The following is a 15,645-nucleotide window of genomic DNA, read 5'->3' as shown; positions in this document are numbered from 1 at the left end:
TTGAAATTACCCCTCTGAAGCTTGAAAAAATAAATTACTGAAAAGACCTATAAATTCTGCTTGTAGGTACTTGTTTTGCATCGCCATACTGACTAAGAAGCCCCTGAAAGATTTAATCACTATGACACAGTGACTTCTCAGGAGTTCCCCAATTCTTTTGCTTCCTTTTGTGAAACAGTTTGTGTACACAGAGCTTTGGTGCAGGTTTTTCTGTTTCATGTCTGTCTGACTTTCCAATATGTGAATTCAATGACATGTTTTTAGACTTTAAAGCTGCAAGTTGTGTTCTGTAATTTTTGTGGGTCCCTCAATATATTCCAAGAGACAGAAAATACAAGGTTTGCTTTCGTTTCAGTGTGATTCTAGGTATGGAGCTTGTGTAACTAGGACAGCACACTACCTTGCACTAACCCAGGGGCTGTATCCAAAGTAAAGTTTTTGGAAAGAGATGTGAAAACAACTCAAAAGCCATGTGTCCTAAGAGTAAATGTGTAAATTTAGTGGTTGAGGCAATTTATTCTGTTAACCGTTATGTTAAAAAATCACATGTTGTCTGAGATGGTGGACAAAACTAATGAACAATAAATTGTGGCAAAGGTAAATATTTTGTCAAAAATTGGTGAGTTCTAGACATTTTGTGTCAAATTTTCTTAATAGAATTTTCATAAAAATAGACACTGGATAAAAGAGACAGCACATTCAGATACTTGTGCATTATTTCTCCATTAATCTGTTTCACTGTAATGAGTATTCCAAATAATAATATTTTTAGTAATGATGCACCTTTAATTAGTTGTGTCAAGTAAACAAAGTTCATTTTGGAGCAGATGTGTTGGTTTTCAGGAGCCAAGCAGGGAGCTCTTCCTATATACAGAGATAGAGACCGGTGTTTGCTAGTCCCCAAAAGCCATGACAGGGAAACTGACTTTCAGTACCTAAAGACACCTGTAAAAGATAAGGTTGAAGATTTGAATGTGTAAAATTACTTTTCATTCATTCTGTATTTCTGGCACTTTGGAATATGAATGTACACAACTAGTATGCCTTACTTGGCAGTGACTTGTGCTAAGTAAAGCAGATGTTGGACTAGATCATTCAGTTATTATTACTGTTATTATTTCAGTTCTCTAATGAAAAAATAATCATCTGTGCATTGACTTTTGTTTGACATGCTGGATGATCCAGCCCGCTGTCTTCCATAGAAATGTATGTACAGATAAATGTAGGCCTTTTCCTAGATATTATTAATAGCTAACATTATTGTATCTGTCTTAAAAAGATGTAGTGTTTTTGTTCTGTACATCAAGAGCTATTGTTTTTCAGTGATTTATCTGATCAAGTAAATTTCCTGGTCCTTTATTACCGCGACCTGTGTGGGTCGCAGTTGGTGAGAGAGAGACGGTGAATCTTGTATCTTGATCAGAAGGCTGAATTTATTAATATATGATATAATACATTATAATTATACTAAAAAGAATATAGAGAGAGGTTTGCAGAGCAGCTAGCTAAGCTGAGAAGAGATAGAAAAGAACCCACAACAAAGTTGTGGCCAAGGACTCAGTCCCCTGGCTTGAACTGGTGATTGGCTCTTAATTATAAACATAGAAAATGAGCCAATCAAGGTGAATCCTATTGCATTCCACAGCAGCTGATAATAATTGTTTACCTTCTCTTCGGGGGCCTCTGGCTCCCGAAGACGCAGAAATATGAAAGGAAGGATTTCTGTGGAGAAATGTCTGCGACAGTCCTTGAACTCATTCCTTGAAGTGAATGGCCAGTTTTGCTTGTTTACTTGATTTGTTTCTAAACAGCTGTATATAATTATTTGTGTGCTAAATAGAATGTTAATAATCTTTTATACTAAGAAGAATACTTCAAATGGATGCCTAAGCAGAAAAGGTACTGGGGAAAAGTGCCTAGAAAGATGGCGAAAGTCTTTGTGTTGCCAACAGATGGGAGCAGGTATGATGTTTTTGGAATGACTTACACAGCCTAATTAGTTGATGTTTGCTATTAGGATGCATTTCTTTGGACAGTAGTTATTTGCATTTGACAGTCTGTCACACTGCACTATCTGCCTGAGTGGCTTCTCCTTGCTGGATGGCCAGAGTGCTTTTCTGGCAGCTAGGTACAGGTTTAGGCGTGCCAGAGAAACACTAAATGCTACCATTGTTAAATAGTTCCAATAGGATCTTTATTTCTTTACCACTCTTTAATACCTTACTAATTTTGGAGATGTCATCATAGATGATTCAAACCCATAGGAAAGATTTTGAAGTCTTTGATCAGGACTAATCTGCAAGGAGAAAGGTAGTTAAAACAGTTGCCAGTAGGTTCTGATTTCCTAAGACGGGTGCTTGCTGATTTCTGCCAGATGTGTGTGGCTTCTCTGAGGCCTGGAGGATGTAGAGAACTTGTGCATCCTGGGTCCACATGCTTAGTTCCAAATGTGGAAATTTATATTCCTGGTGACACAGGTATGCGCAGCTGTGTTCTGAGATTATACCCTAAGAGATGAAGTGTTAAACTCTGTAATAAAACTAAAGAGTAAATCTGCTGTGTTCTGTGTGTTTTTGAAGGTGACTTCTTATTCCAGGGCCTATGCGTAGATGAAAATGGCAAAACTAAGACTTAATCTGAAAGAAAAGAGGACCTGAGTACCACTGACAGGTTTTAGTCATGATATTTGTGAAGGTTCTCTTCCTCTAGTAATAAGGATCATATGTTCTGTATCCTAAAAAAAAAATCCTGTGTGTGGTGTATATTCACTAGATAAGATTCTACCACACAATCAAATCAGAAGTAGACAGAAGAGTTTAAGAACGTGTCCTTCTAGAAATAGCTTTCCTATAAGCCTTGATGTTTTCTGCAGATTCTAGAAATTGTCAAGTATTTCTTTGAATCTGGAGTGGTACAAAGGACTGAAATGAGAGTGAAGAGTTTTCAAATGGTACCAGTTAATCACAGGGTTATGATTTCTTTTTTTTTTCAGTAGTTTTCAACAGATTTCAAAGACAGACATACAGAATCCCAGAAGACTGCTTTAGTAAAAATGTGTTCCTCAGTGCATGACAAAATGTAGAGTTTTCTGCTTGTGAGCAATGAATATGACATGAGAATATAATGAACATCTGCATAGGGCAGCTCAGGGGTTCTATCTAGCCCAGTGTACCGGCTGACAGTGGTCAAAAACATGTTTATGGAGAAGTAGCCCACCAGGGCAAATGCTTCAATGTTTGTTCCAAGCAGTTCACAGTGCTCCAACTACCTGAGCCTCAAGTGGTTGAAAGGCAGGAAGAACTTTTCTGAGAAGCATTCTTAACATTCAATGAATTTAAACACATTTCTCTTCATGAGCTTCCCCAGTGCAACCTTGAAACTTTGGGATGCTCTACCTTCTGCAACATCTTTTGTCATGGATTTCCATAGTTTTAGCAATACGTTGAACAGAAAACCCAGCTCTTTTGCTTATTTTAAACCTCCTTTCTAAGGTCTTAGTATGATGTAAGATGAGCAGAAACAACAAACAAATCAATTGCCAAATGCTGTCAGTGATACAGGTGTTTATAAACCTTTGTCACATCCTTCCTAAGTCGGGACTGGGGACTGCTTGCTTACCTGTTGCCTGCATAGAAATGATTTTTAAGTCTTCTTTTGACAGGTTATCTTTTTCTGAGATGTTTCTGATTCTGCAGCACATTTTCTGAGGTACCATGAGCATGGATTTAAAAGTGGCAGACAGGAGCTTTCTCTGTGCTGTCAGTTGATTTCCCCCAGTAACAGTATTGGGAATAGCCACTGTATTTCAAACATGGAAGCAGGGGCAGTTTCAAAGGAGTGCAGTGATTTTGCGCTGAGTCAGAGGTCATTGCTGAGGGCAATAACCATGTAATACACTGGTGTATGCTTACTGCAAACATAGTTCCCCATGACCTGCTTTGCTCTTATGTACTGAGTCAAGTAGGTTTGCTTCCAGATTGCATGTTGCTTGGAGAACAGAATTTGGTTCCCTTTATACACCTGGAGATGATGATACATGATTTCTTTAATAAATAAAATACTTTGGATGTGTAGGATGGAAGATGAAACCTAAAATTAAATGGCTTTGCTTTAATAAATACTCTGTTGTCCAGTTGCAGTGGGAATATATACTCGTGCTATATCTGTATTTCTTTATCTTATCCAGTGGATTTATACCAATAACAAAAGGTCACACATACAGTGTTTCATTCAAAGGACAGTCCAGCTGAAAGCCAAATGTAAATGGGTTCCAGACTTCTGATGTTTCAATAAGAATGCCTTTTGAAGTCCTTATTTGCACGAACTTTAGAATGGAAAGCATTACAAAGAATTTCTGAGAGAAAAAACAAGCTGGTGATTAATGACTTCATTTGAGCTGGACTTAAATTGCAGTTAAAATAATAACATGATGAATAGGGATGTAGGATTGGAGGGGTTTTTGTTGGTTTGTTTTGGTTTTGTTTTTTTTCAAATCTTCTCTTCTTATTCTACAGATGGGGAAACAAAGACTCATATAACCATTTTTTTGAGAAGTGCTAAAAGCATTTGTAGCTGTGCAGCCATCTACTGAAGACAGTAGGCAATTGTCTCTGTGTACATGCAGGCATGTAATTGTCTGTCACAGACCTGGTTTTCTTTTCTAATTCAATCACACAGGCGGCTAAGTCAGGCCTTGTTAAACCACTGCAAACCCTTATTAAACCACCATCATCAATGATTAATACATCCTTGCTTGAGAGAGCCCACAGTTCACCTCTCAAGTTGCTTTGATGTGAAACCTACTGCCAGTAGCAGAGATAAGATTGAGACCAAAAGCTTAGATATCATGCCAAATATTTCTCTTCTGAATAATAGCTGTTGTTCTTAAAATTGTTTGTTTGCGTTGGGTTTGTTGTTGTTTTGTTATTTTGTATTGCTGGAAACACTATCAGTAGCCTGAGTATGTTGTCACAGAAAGTGCTGGTACTTTGTTACTGACTCATTTTTTGCTTCATTTCCCACCATTTATTGTGTTTGTCAGCTTTTCTGTTCAGACAATTTACTTCGGGCTTGTGAGATTGACATCGCTGGAGCACACAGCCTAATGGTGTTTGCAGGTGGTCAGAGATGTGCTAACAATGTTCCAGTGTCATGATTACTGGTCTTATTATTTGAGAACAAAAAGAACTCAGAGATTACTCAGTAAAATTCTGCATAACAAACATTTGTTTGTAAAACTAGGCATGGTTCAGATGAGTGGTGAGTGCTTCCCTTTCCACTGCTGCTTCACTAGAGAATTAGGGAAGCAGATTGCTATCCTGGAAAGAGCTTTGCATGAATTGAAGATTTTCTGGCCCTGGGACTTGAAAGATGTCAAGTGTCATGTCCAATTCTCCCTCCAGTTAACAGTTAACAGAATTGGTAGGGAAAACTGACTCTGTTTGGAATGAAAGGAAAAGAAATTAATGTATTGTATGCTGTTACACAGTTTTTGTGGGTTATTTCCTTCTTAAATGCAAAACCAAACCAACCAATCAAAAAAAGAATGTAGGGGGAAAGAGTGTCTCCTTTTCTATTTTGTTCCACTGAACAAGTAGAAAAAAACACAATAAGAAAAAAAAAATAGGAGAATATTGGGAAATTGGAAATGAGTAATGTATAAAAAGGCCCATTTTTCTTTTCAAGAGAGATGTGCATCAAAAGGAGTTTGCTTGGTGACTTTTTTTGTGGTTGTTTTTTTGTTTTTTTGGTTTTTTTTTTTTTTTTTTTTGATAAGAAGTACAAAAGTATGAAAATTCTTTTTGGTCAACTCCGTCCATTTCTGCCAAAGAGTCTACATGGAAGAAAGCTGTAATTCCCTAAAGGGAAATTCCTGAAAGGACATTGAACTTTTCTTGGAGTATAGCAAGGGGTTTGAGAGAAAAACACACTGTAGCTGTCAGTAGAGTGGCAGTTGTTCTGCAGTATTAAAAGATGTTTTGAAACATTGAGAGGAATATCGTGTATTGCATTGTATGACAGCAGTGTGTCAGTACAGTGTGTTCCTGATTCTTTGTTTTGAATGACTCTATAAATATAATAATAAACCACCATTCTTCCCTAAGTTGTTAGTCACGCAATAGAAGTACAGTACTTTCTTATTATCTTTAATTTCCTTGGAAACTGTAGGAATATTGATAATTATCACTTTATTGAGTGACTACTGTTAGGATGATGTAGAAAATATACTTGCCTAAATATTTTGTAGTGTTTCATACAGGTGGGAGGATATGTTGTATTACTTCAAATCCATTTTCCTGTCAGAACTGAGAGCTGCAACCACTGCATTTCTGACAAGCAAGCCGTTTGTTTGAATTTCTAGATGTCATTCACATCTTTAATTCCAGGATTCCTGGCTAGTAATCATATTCTGGAATGGTGAATCATACAAAATGGTTTTACCCAGCATTTAATAATATATTTAATTTTAAACATAAATATTATGGTAATTGAGATGTGTATTTGTGAGATAGACAGAGGGATCTTGTGCTTAATATCACCAATGGCCCTTTCTCCTTAACTGCAGGCAAACTATTGAAGCATCAACTTTCCTAAAGGTTCCTTCACATTAAAGAGAAGGAAAGATGTGAGTTTTGTGGCAGTTGAGTTTCTCAAATATTTTTCTTACTATTCAAAGACTAAGAGGAGATTTAGAATCTCTTTAAATTAAGCACATGAGCTTGGTGAATGTTTGGTGTGAGGAAGAGAAGGCTCCAGGGATACCTTAAAGTGTCCTTCCACTACTTAATGGGGGCCTACAAGAGCTGGAGAGGGACTTTTTACAAGTGCATAAAATAAAAAGATAAGGGGTGCTGGCTATAAACTGAAAGAAGGTAGCTTTGGATCAACTATTGGGAGGAAATTCTTTACTGTGAGGGTGTTGAGGCACTGGAACAGATTGCCCAGCAAAGCTGTGGATTCCCCATCACTGGGAGTGTTTGAGACCAGGCTGGATGAGATTTTGAACAACCTGGTATAATGGATGATGTCCCTGCCCATGGCAGAGAGGTTGGGACTGGATGCTCTTTAGGGTCTCTTCCAAGCCAAACCGTGTTTCTATGATGTCTCTGGGCTCAGCACCTGATTTACCTTCCTCAGTCCATGGGCTGCATTTGCGCCTTCCATTTCCATGTACATTATATTATCATGTGGAAGAGAGTATTTTTCCTTAAAATTTTTTGTGAGTTTGGCCTACGACATTATTAAAAAAAAAAAAAACCCAAAAACCCGAAATCTTCTCTTGTAGCACGATGCTGCCTCAGCATGTGCTTTTAGTGACTGGTGCGATTTAAATCTATTGACTTACTTCTCGATGGCAGCGAAAGGAGCGGAGGGAAGCCCTTGTCCTTGATGCTGTTCAGCAGTTGGAGCTCGGCCGCGCCAGCGGCAGGCGGCGCTCCAGGATTTCCAGAGGATCCGCGGGGATGTGGGATGCTCCCGGCGGCAGGAATCGCCTGACGCCGTGTTCTCCAAGGCCAGCACCGTCACACGGGGATTCCCTCTCTGTCGAAGCCCGCAGTAATGTCATCCCTTCCTCCGCATTGAATTCTAAGGAGGGGACAGTAATTTGAGGATATTTAATGTTGCATGTTCACTCTGGTCTGTGTAACCTTGCCTGGGAGAAATGTGATTCAATAATACTGAAGAATTGTGATGTGTAAATAAATGCACTATCTTGCTTCCTCCCCTGCTATACATCTATGTAAGTAATCACGGTGGTTTTTGTAGTATATATATGACAGGATTTCAACATAATAGGCTTATACAGGTAGAAGATTTTCAGTCAAGTTCAATAAGTATTATACCAACACACAGATGTCCAGAATATTTTTGTCTGTTAGGGTTAGCATAGCTACTCTCTGCAGTAGACTTTGTTCATAGCTCAGAGATCCTCCAGAAACGTCACATTTTGTCATTGATGAAAGCAACAATGCAAATTCTATAAAAATCTATAAATATATACTTTAATATCTATGAAATATAAGCTATGTGAAAAGTTATTTTTCCTTTAATGGCAAGTTTTTTATTTGATATATATAGCAGCCACAGTGAGTGACAATTAGAATGGGAAAAAGGAAAACTCCAGAAAAGATTCTTCAAAATCAACTGCAGGTTTTTGGGTAGTATTGCAATAACAATTTACAATAACCTAATAAACATGGAAAAAGATTCATTAGTAAGTGCATGTATTAGGGAAAAACTTATGTCTTCAGTGTTAATATACAGGGTTTGATTAATCAAAAGACAAAAAATGTTGGGTTTTTTTGGTTTTGTTGTTATTATTTTGTTAAGCATTGATAATTTAAAATACTCTTGAAGTAAAATAATGGAAAAAATACTTTAAAATTACTATTTCTATTTTATTTCCAACAAACTCCCAGACTCTAAGCCAAAAGTTATCTTTCTGTAAGGTTACAGAGAAATGGAGAAAGAAAACCCATCTGAGTCTAGCAGGAGTTCTTTTACAAAAGGGTTTTTTAAGTACTGGAGATTTAACCTGCTTTCAATTTTTTTTTTTCTGGGACTACTTGAATTACTCTTCAGAAGTCTGGTATTTGAAATTGTAGGTTACCAGTGTTTTATAAAATTAAAGGCCATTAAAATTCCTCACAGAGTAACAAGATATGCTGTCACTCATAGGCAGGAGATGTTACAAGCAAAGCAATATGTCTTAACATTACTTCATCCATAATCTTCCAGTGATTCATACTCTAAATTTGTTAAAGGGATCCTGAATTTAAATTCTGCTTTTAAAGAAGTGAATATAAAGCAATAATAAAATTATGATACTTGTTTAATGACAGAGGAATTGAACCAACATCACAATTCTCTACTTGTGTATTGATAAATGATATTAATAATTTCCTGATTAATGTAGGGAAAAAAAATCAAGTCCTAGTCCTGATGTTGTCAGGTTGCCTGATATTTTAATTTTTTTTTCCTTAAAAGTTGGTGAAAATTCTAAAATTTTAGCTGAAAGAGCAAACACAGCTGTAAGTGTATTTGGACTAAGTTTGAATCTACCCTTAGGGTTGAATGGGAATCATGCTTTGCTTGCAAAAGCATATCCTCTCCAGTGCCATCCAGCAAAGCACAGCACTGCCAGCACAACATTGTGGCCCTTGCAGAGAAGTGTCGGTGCTAGCAGGAGCTCTTGCCGCCGGCGGTGCTGCAGAAGGCGATGCCGGTGACACGCAGGCTGCTGACAGGCTGACACTGTGCATTAGCCTGTGGGCTAATGCTTACACGTGGCCAGACCAGTGTACAAGTCACTCCAGCCACGTCGCATCCTTTGTTCGATGTGTGGGCTTGTACATGAAGTGAAAGTATTTAATTAAGGGTTATGTACCTGCCCACTGTTTTCCTAGGGTTGTTGAAAATTCAGATGCCTTCCTAAGTATAATTGATGGGGTTAACTGGAACTATTCTCTTGGAACTAGCCAAATGATGCCTTCCATTAATTTTTGCTGTTAAGTATTTGCTGCCAAGGCTGGCATCTTTAACTGTAATCTTAGACTCCCAAACTGATGCTTAATTTTAGTTCTTCCCCTTTTCTGTAAATTCTTGATTCCTGACATCTATCCCAAAGCTATGGTCTCAGGATGAAGACTTGTCTTTACAAGTCTTCCCTCTCAAACTACTCTTGTACTTTCACTTTGCTTTCTCTCCTGGGAGCACAAATTTACCAACTTACTGAGGACTTTTCTTCTTCCTTCCTTGAGCCTGTCTTGCATCAGAGTCCTTTATATGGTCCTCAGAAAATTTTGTAAAGCCTCTCTTCCCTACTTCCTGTGGCTTTTGGACAATACGTGATGAAGATGAATAAAATATGTTGAAATTTTGGGCTTAAACTAGTTACTTATAATGGAGTAATTAAGTAGTTGAGCTCATGCTTTTGTAGAGATTGCTGGAGTGACCAAAGCCTCTCTGTCTTGAGGGTGAACTGTAGGACATGTGAGACCCTTGTCGCAGACATCTTTTCATAAAAATCCTTTCTTTAGGATTTTCCCTTCTGGGAAGCTGAGGCCCCAGAAGAAGAATGTAAACAATGGTTATCTGCTGCTGTGGAATGCAACAGGTGCACCTGTGATTGGCCCATGTTGAATGTGTATAATTAATGGCCAACCAAGGACTGAGCTCTCTCTGGGACAGAGTCGGAGAGAGCTCCTTTGTTATTCATTCTTTTCTATTCTTAGCTTAGCTAGCCTTCTGAGAACTTTTCCTTCTATTTCTTTTAGTATAGTAATAATGTAGTATATATTTAATAAAATAATAAATGAAGCCTTCTGAACATGAGATCAACATTCTCACCTCTCTCTTCACCCGCAACCCTTGTGACCACTGTCACAGACCCTCACCGATCTTCTTTTGTGAAAAATGGGTCTGCTTTGTCAAATACTTAAATGTATATTTTGTATGTGTTTTGACAGACAGAAAGAAAGTGAATAAGTCAGGTATCTGTGCTCAAGAAAATGAGGGAGAAAATATTATTTCAAAATAATTTGTGGTTAGTTTCCCCAAAGAAAAAAATGCCAAAAACATAAAGAAACCTCAGAAACTCAGGGAAAGTTGCTGGATTTCTTTGGTTGTTTGTTTCATTTCCATTGAAATGCTTTAAAGCAACATTTGCTATTGACATCTCTGAATGTCACTTCCTTTAGGTTTTAACTACCCAGGCACATGAAGCAACATCAACAGATGCAGTGGACTAAGATTAGTATTAATTCACAGGTGTAAATATTGTAAATGTCGAGACTAATAAGAAGAAAATTCTATTTTAATTTTTTAATACTCATTGTGTTTTACATGTGGCTTCTACAATGCTTTTTTATTTGTTATTTTCCTATCAACTTTTTCTAATTTTATTTTAGAAATCCATGGTAACCAAACTTGTGCTCTAAGTGCAATATTTCATGCTGTGTCCAGCCACCTCTTTTTTTATTGTATTCACCTTATTTACTTTCTCTGTTCTTCAGAACAACATGCTTTAATTCAAATACATGTTTTTGTACTTTAATTACTCATTCACTAAATCCCTAGATTAGTTGAAATCGTCAGTAAGTCTGTGTTAGTATGATTTCTGTATCCTTAAAGACAAATGTGATCCTTATATACTTTTGTAATTTTAAGTGAGGAACAAAGCTATATTTTCAACTTACATCATTGCTTTAAAGACTGAAGAAAAATAGGTTTATTGATCTACATGGCTAGGCTTGATGTGTGCCTGAGAGATGAAAAAACCTTTAAAGTAAACAATGAAGTTTTACTACTTCAAATATACAAAGGTATTGTGGGTTCATGTTCTAGTTACTAAAATTTCATAAATTGTAGTAAAATTCATAAATTTCATTTTAGTAAATTTCATGAATTTCATAAAATTCACAAAAATTAACAACATAGAGAAATCAGTAATTTTCAGCCTCTTCTGCTGTTTTACTGCAATCCTACTGAGTCCTCACTAAGACTCAGTTCCCTGATATTCCCCTGCAATCTGTTTTATTCCTTGTGCCAGGTATGTGTGCTTTAATTGCCCTGGGATGGGGTTTTAGTTTGAATAGCCTGCCCTCAGCCAGAAAGAAAATATGGTAATGTCTTTCACATGGGAAGAGTCACAGTATTAAATGTAAATAACACTCAGGTGAGAAGATGGAAACAAGAAAAAGGTTTTCTCTCCCCACAACCCCTTGTTTATCTTCAATTAGGTGGTTGGGATCTTATTCAGCTGATGTTGCTTTTATCTCCTAGTCTTGTTCATAGTGGGGGAAGAGGTAGAGATTTCTCCATCTTTGTGGTCTGGCAGAACTAGGCTTCTGCTTTCCCTTGGTCTGATGATTTTGCCTTTTTGTGGGGGGATTCCAGCTAATGCTGCAATGTTTTCATGTTAGATGGAATGAAAAGAGGTATGTGATGGTCTTTTTGTTAATTCTTGTGGTATCTATGTGGTTTATTTACTTATGTTTAAGCTACAGCTCTAGAGGTAAATGGAAGTTTTACATCTGACCTTTTTTTTCATATAAATAAAGACATTTCAAATTCTTATAGCTGTAAAGAAAAACTTGAAAGGACTACTGCAATATGCTATATGAATACTGCATTGTAGAGCTATTTTCCGAAGACTAATTGATGATGTTTTTACAAAATATGCTATGAAATGCATCAAATTCACACGCAGAATCACAGAATATTCTGAGTTATGTAAACAACCCTTGAAACTGGGACATAGGCCTGGAACTTCAGGTTCAAGATTACATATTTCCTTGTTTCTGCTTTCCCACTGGGACCCGAGAAGTTGCCTTAACAAATGTCAAAACAGACTTCATCAAAATTTATTTCTGTTGTTTCTCCTAAGCAGTTTTGTTTGTTTACTGTCATTGTTTCTGAAACTCTCAGCTGCCTATTCTCTGCAACCTCACACCACAAGTGGCACTACAGAACGCTGCCATCTGGATTTCAGAGGGCCTTCAAAACTGCTGAGTTATGAATCCTCTCCACTTCAGTGCTGCCCAGGTCAAGAACTTGGTTCTGCCTCCAGCAATGCTGGTTATAAACTGGTTGTAAACTATACGAAGCTAAATAATTTAAGGAAGTTGTCAAAAATATGAGAGCAGGGCTAATCCTTAAGTCTAGCTAAGACCAAGTGCATGATAAAAGTGGTGCCAATGCTGAGTATGTCTTGATTGGTGCAGAACCAGAGAGTGCTGCTGTCCTCAGTGGTGTCCTAGATGAGGAGTTCAGCTGCTCAGAATGAGGACATTTTATGATTTTCTGCGTGATCCTGGGAGATAGAGGATGCCCAAAATCATTATTTAGTGCCTCTGAGCTCAGTGTCTGGTCCCCATATGTTTAGGAGATTTGAGCACTGGTTATTCAGTTTAAGAGAAGGGACTATAATTCTTTAACTGAGTGGCTGCCCTGGCTTTTTATAAACTGTTGAAAACATTCATATCAGGAAAACAGTGAATCTGTTATGAATAAATGTAAAATGAACAGAAGGTGCTCAGACTTTTTTAGCTGGTAATGATGAGAAATCAGTAAACACATGGATAAAGTGATTGCAGAGCATGCTGTAGATGAGGTTGCAGAAATCCAGCTGACATGTTCCCAAAATATTCCTTAATTATTTTAATTTTTTCCTGTTACACCAAATATTTCTCACCAAGGGTAAATGTTTTAGTTAATGTCATTAATCGCCTTAGGTTTTAAATCCACATTTATGTAATATTTTCCCCTCTTTCTATCTAAATGAAAAAAAAAGTATGAATATTGGCCTTCTCTACATAAGAAAAGTACAGAGGCGTTACTTTTTGTGCCTCCTTCCCCTAAAGGAAGGGGGTGGAAAGAATGAAATTGATTCCAAATACTCTGTCTGAAACGCTGCACCTGTTCTTGCAACAAGCTTCCTAAAATGAACTATTGTAGCTATAACTTTTGTATATTGTTATTCTCTCTCAGAAGGAAAAGATTAGGAGCCCTTTTATGTAATTTTGCTTTGTTTAGTTCTGTTCTCAAGGTTTTTGCTATTACTATGGGTTTTTTGATGCTTCAGAGGGAAAGTGATGTCACACTGCTGTGATAAAACGTGTGATTTGGCAATTCTTCCCTTGTGCCCCATGAGGCAGAAGAGAACAGAATGAAAGTGCTTACTCCCATTTCATTGCAGGTAGGTGCACAGGAAAGGCAAGCAGCCATTGCTTCCTGCAAAGCAATCTGCTGCACCTTGCCCATCCAGGAATCATCTCTGCATCCTCCTTGCAGGTTCTGCTGATGTTACTTATGCACAATGGCTCCTCAGCCTCCTTACTTTGTACCCAATTCAATGCCTAGGGGCTGACTCTTATGTTTCAGAAATATTTCCTGCATGAATGATAATGTGAAGAGGACACTGTGATTACTTAATTTTTCCCTTGTACTTTCTTTCCCTAGTACTTAACTTTTCCCATATACTTAAGTCCCTTAGAAAATTAACTCTGAGGAAATGAACCAAAGTTTACTTAATGGAAGGAGCAAAAGACACTGCTCTTCTAAAATAGAGATTGTATGGATGGGAAGCAGTGTTGATTAATTCACTGCTTAAATAGGATTGTGAGCTGTGCTCCTTTTTTTTTTTTCTTTTTTCACTAGATATGTTTTGGATATTTCTGAACTGATATTTACTGAACTTTTAACATTTCTTGAAGTATTTAACCTGTCTTATAGCCTGGAGTCAGAGTGCATGTATCTGTTGCCTACATCTCTCTGGACCTTTATTCCCTTAGTGACTTTTAAGGGGTCTCACTGAATAATGGGTGATAACTTGGGATTTCTTTCTGGGATCTTCTAAACTACCGGTCAGAGTCCAGCTTGCTGAACTATTCATCTTTCTGTAGTAAGAGGGGAATACTGAGAATACAATTATTGAAACAGTCCTAAAACTAAACGTCAATGTTTTAAAATTCCTACTCAAAAAAGAAAATCTACCTGATATTTCAGAGGTGGAAATGGTTGGTGTGTTGGGTGTGCATGGCCAAGCTTGTGTAGCTGGAAAGGCTACAGGGATGGCTTCTGTGAAAAGCTGCCAGAAGCTTCCTGCATGGAACAGCTCTGCAGACTAAGGTCAGTGGAGGAGAAGGTGCCAAAGGTGCTCCAGGCACTGGAGCTGAGGTTCCTCTGCAGGCTGTGGTGCAGCTGTGCCCCTGCAGTGCATGGAGATCAGTGGGCATGCAGAGATCCACCTGCAGCCCATGAGGAGCCCATGCTAGAGCAGGTGGATGCCTGAGAGGAGGCTGTGAGCCCATGGCAAGGGAGCCCGTGCTGGACCAGGGTCCTGGCAGGGATCTGCAGACCTGTGGAGAGATGAGCCCACACTTGAGCAGGTTTTCTGGAGGGACTGGTGACCCCATGCTGAAGCAGCCTGTGCCTAAAGAAAGGTCTGCACCCCATGGAAAAGGGATCCATGTTGGAGCAGTTTATTTGGAGCTGTTGCTGATGAGATGAGCTCACATTGGAGCAGTTCATGGAGAACTGTCTCCCATGGGAGGGATCCCATGCTGAAGCAGGGGAAAGACTCCTTTCCCTGAGCAGTGGGAAAACCAACATGGAATGGATTGACCATAACCCCCATTCCCCATCTCCCTGCTCTGCTGGAGGGGAGGAGGTAGAACTGGGAAGGAGCAGGGGGTGGGGGAGAATGTGTTTTTAAGGGTTTATTTTATTTCTCATTATCCTGTTCTGATGTTGTCAGTACTAAATTCAGTTAATATCCCAAATTCAAGGCTGTTTTGCCTGTGGTGGCATTTGGTGGGTGATCTTTCTTGGTCCTTAAGTCAAGAATCTTTTATTTTCTCTTCTATTCTGCCATGGAGGAGAGCGATAGAGAGGCTTTGGTGGGTCTGGCATCCAGCCAGGGTCAGCCCACTACAGTTGGAAAAGACCTTTAAGATCAGCAAATCTAGCTGGAAGACTAACTGCTTATCCAAGAGAATAAAGATGCTAGAAATGACAAGACATTAGTGAGACTGGGATTGTCTGTCTCTAGTTTATATTAAATTTTTCTCTTTCTTTCATCTAGTGTTATCTGTCACTGAGAAATAACTTGTACAAACAGAAACAAATGTAATTTTTGCCAGA

This window comes from Ammospiza nelsoni, chromosome 1, assembly GCF_027579445.1.
Source record: "Ammospiza nelsoni isolate bAmmNel1 chromosome 1, bAmmNel1.pri, whole genome shotgun sequence".
NCBI lineage: Eukaryota > Metazoa > Chordata > Aves > Passeriformes > Passerellidae > Ammospiza > Ammospiza nelsoni.
This window is presented reverse-complemented; position numbering follows the sequence as displayed.